Here is a 4,338-nt window from a genome sequence, read left to right on the forward strand (position 1 = left end):
TAGAAAGAGAGACCAGAGAAAAAACATGGAGAAATTTACAAAGAAATAATACAGGAAAATGTCCCAAAACTGAAGGACATGATTCTGTAGATTAAAAGGATTTATGGAGTGTCTATCAAAATTAAGATTAAGAAGAGGGATTTCCCTGGTGGTGCAGTGGTTAAGAATCTGCCTGCCAATGCAGGGGACATGGGTTTGATCCCTGGTCTGGGAAGATCCCACATGCTGTGGAGCAACTAAGCCCGTGTGCCACAACAACTGAGCCTGCGCTCTAGCGCCCGCGCTGCAACTACTGAGCCCATGTGCCACAACTACTGAAGCCCTCATGCCTAGAGCCCATGCTCCACAGCAAAAGAAGCCACCACAATGAGAAGCCCATGCACTGCAACAAAGAGTAGCCCACGCTCGCTGCAACTAGAGAAAGCCCGCGTGCTGCAACTAGAGAAAGCCTGCGTGCAGCAACAAAGCCAAAAATAAATAAATAAAAATAAAATTTAAAAAAAATTAAGAAGAAACTCAACATCAAAGCACATCATTGTGAATTTTTAGAACACAAGAGATGAAATCCCTAATAGTTTCCAGAGAGAAAAATTAGAATTCCTTTGAGCTTCTTAAAAGCATGGCAGAACATAGAACACAATGGAGGAATGCCTTAAAAATTCTGAGGGCCTTAAAATTTTATGCTCATTAACTCTATAAATCAAAGGAGGAGAAACCAGAGACATTTTAAAATGTACAAGGACTCAGAGAACTCTCAAATAAAGAATAACCAGTCCACACTTAAGCAGGTTAAGTAGAGAGTCCTGAAAGGGAGTTCTTCAGTGAACAAAATGGAACTAATATATTCTATGGAATATTTTTATTTTCTTCCTTTCTTTCTTTCTTCCTTTCTGGGTGTGTTGGGTCTTCATTGCTGCACATGGGCTTTCTCTAGTTTCAGCGAGCAGGGGCTACTCTTCGTTGCAGTGCACGGGCCTCTCATTGTGGTGGCTTGTCTTGTTGCGGAGCAGGGGCTCTAGGTACGTAGGCTTCAGTAGTTGTGGCATGTGGGCTCAGTAGTTGTGGCACACGGGCTTAGTTGCTCCGTGGCATGTGGGATCTTCCCGGACCAGGGCTCGAACCCGTGTCCCCTGCACTGGCAGGCAGATTCTTTACCACTGCACTACCAGGGAAGTCCCTCTTTGGAATATTTGAACACCTAAAAATCAGTATTATAGACATATAAAAAACTAATGGAGTATATAAAAATAAGGATAAGAATATATACACACATATATATATGAATACCTAGTGAATGAAAAATGATCAAATAATTCTAGGATCAAAAAGTTGAACAAGGAAAAGTAATTCAGCAGTAAATAATAATTGTCATAACAATGCAAACTCTGATTATTGATGTAAGCAGAATTTGTGATATAATTGTATTGATAGGATAGAGTGAGCAAAGTGGACAATGTATGAGCTAAGGATTCTTTCCCACAACACTTTGCTGACAGACAATATGTAAAAATAAAATAAGAAATGGGAAAAATTGATGCAATGGCAGAAGAAATAGACAAAAAGAATTGAAAACAGTTGATCCTGAGGATGAGACTGAGGAGAGTCAGGTAGGAGGGATGGGATAAGAGACTGATGTCTTTCATTAGAACCCTTTAAAATCTGGGTTTTTTTCCACCCCTGTGTTTATGAATTACTTTGACACCTATTCCAGTATCCTTTTAGATTGCCTACTGTACTACAGAGCATAGAAAGCTAAACACTTGTACTTCTCAGACTCCCATGAAGTTAATAATTTGCCCTAGGTCCCAATGAGCAGACACACTACACTAGACTTGTAGGCAGAAGCAACGAACCTGAGTCAGCAATGATTCATAGAGACTCATAATTTCTGTCAAGTACAGAGAGGGAGTCCTTGGGTTCTTGGGCAGCTGGGTTGCAGTTTCTACATGTATCCCTAGTGACATAAAAAGTGAATAGTAGGCAAACCAGTGGGGTTTTCCTACAATAGCCCCATGGTGTGTTGGACGTTGTCCATGGCTAGCTCATTTCTGGATTTTATATTCTAGGTAACATCCAAACAAGATTCTTGCCCCCTCTCGAGATGTTCTGTGAGCTATCTAATAACTTTTAATATACTTTTTTCTGATTAAACTACCTAGACTGGATTCTGTTGTTTATAACCAAGAACACTCACTGATATATTTAATAAAAACAAGAATTAATTTTTAAAATTTATAATAATTTTTCTAGTCAACTAGTTTATAAATGTAATTCAAGGGACAATTTCTTTTCCATGGTTTACAGTCTCTTCTGTTCAAAGCATCCTTTACTTCGCTCTACTGGCATAAATTTTCAAAAATGTAATATTTAGAATCTTCAACATTAATATTCTCTTTCTGGGCCCTTAAATTGAAAACTTCAAGGTGAACATGTGTTAATTAGGCCTTTTCTTCTTCTAAATGAAAATTGATTCCAAAATTTTGATCTACGAAGAGGATGCCTGAGTTTGAGATTTGGAGAGGAATTGAAAGGCAGTGTAACAGGTAGCTCCATGGTACTAAATATTGGATCCTATCAAGAAGGCCATGCTCTGGGCCTGCTAGAAAGTAAGTTATCTCTGATATATGTTAAGGTCTCACCTTCTGTAGACTAGTTTTGTTGCTACTGATGATACATATGTAAGACAGTGAAAGTAACACTGCTCTGATTGCAATAGATCATGAGAGACCAATTCACTAGAGTAAAAGCAATAGATTATAAAACTTTCTTAGTGATGCAGATATAGATGTTGGTCAGGACTCTTTGGGTTTTAAGTGACATATGTCCAATACAAACTAAGCCAAAAAGAGGAATTTATTTATTTATGTAACTGCAAGTGTGCTGGTTTTTAAACTCTTTGATACTTCTCCCTTGAAAAGTTGAAGACTAAAAACCCTCCTCTTGAATGTGGGCAAACTTAGTGACTTGTTTCTGACTAATAGAATAAAATAAAAGTAAAGGTATGTGACTTTGGAGGCTATGTCATGAAAGGTATAGTGGCTTCCCTGTTGCTTTCTCTTAGATTATTTTGCTGAAGGAAGCCAGCTCCCATGTCGTGAAGAGAAGTCCACATTGTGAGGAGCTGAGGCCTCCAGCCAACAGCCATGGGGTTGAGCCATATTGGAGGTGGATTCTCCAGCACCAGCCAGCCTTTAGATGACTGTAGCCCCTGCTGACACCGTGACTGCAAACTCATGAAAGATTTTGAGCCAGATACACCCAGCTTAGTCACTCCCAGATCCCTATATGAACATGTGTGAGGTCGTAAATGTTTGTTGTTTTAAGTTACTAAGTTTTGGCATAATTTGTTACAGAGCAATATATAACTAATATGAAATGACTCAGAGGTTGGCCTAACTTCCAGCATAGCTTGATCCAGGGGAAAGAAAATCTGTCATCAAGATATTTAGTTCATCTTTTGGCTCTACTTTTCTGTGTAGAAGCTTCGTTCTTCAGAAAGTTTTATCCATACACTTGGGAAAGATGGCTGTCAACAGATTTTGTTCTACAGGCTTATTATGACTTGTGATCCTAGAAGAGGAAATAGATCTCCCAGCCCTCATATTCAAATCTTAAGGAAGATTCTACGGACTCAGCTTGAGTTTCAAGCCCATTTCTAAAGCCAATCATGGTGGCCAAGTGGAATGAGTATTCTGATTTTCTGCTGTGGCCTTATGTCACCCCTATGCCTAGGGAGGGATCAGGGAAAAAATACACAGTGATAAGAAGCCTGGATGACACCACATGGAATGGGGGAAGGATAGTTCTAAAAACAATTAAGGAAAAGAGATGAAAGAAGTAATAAACAATAGGTATCTACTTAAAAGTTATTCCCATATTTAAACTTCTGCTGTCATTGTGCATAGTATAAACTTCTACATTCAAGGGATCAGTATTGACAGTTGTGTAATGGATTGTCTGGATGGCAGTGAAGCTCATTTCCAATGGACTCATGCTACGTGCGTTTAGTGATAAATAGGATAGAGAAGGTGGTTTTGATCATAAGCGTTGAAGACGGTAGAGTCCTTTTGTGAGCATCAGAATCTAAGCCTTGTTTATATGATGATAGGGAACAGTTAGAATAATTATTTTATTATTTTTTGTTTGTTTTTGTTTTTTATTAATTTTTATTGGCGTATAGTTGCTTTACAATGTTGTGTTAGTTTCTGCTGTACAGCAAAGTGAATCAGCTATACGTATACATATATCCCCTTTTTTGGATTTCCATACCATTTAGGTCACCACAGAGCATTGAGTAGAGTTCCCTGTGCTACAGTAGGTTCTCATTATCTGTTTTAT

The sequence above is a fragment of the Mesoplodon densirostris genome, chromosome 4 (assembly GCF_025265405.1).
Source record: "Mesoplodon densirostris isolate mMesDen1 chromosome 4, mMesDen1 primary haplotype, whole genome shotgun sequence".
NCBI lineage: Eukaryota > Metazoa > Chordata > Mammalia > Artiodactyla > Ziphiidae > Mesoplodon > Mesoplodon densirostris.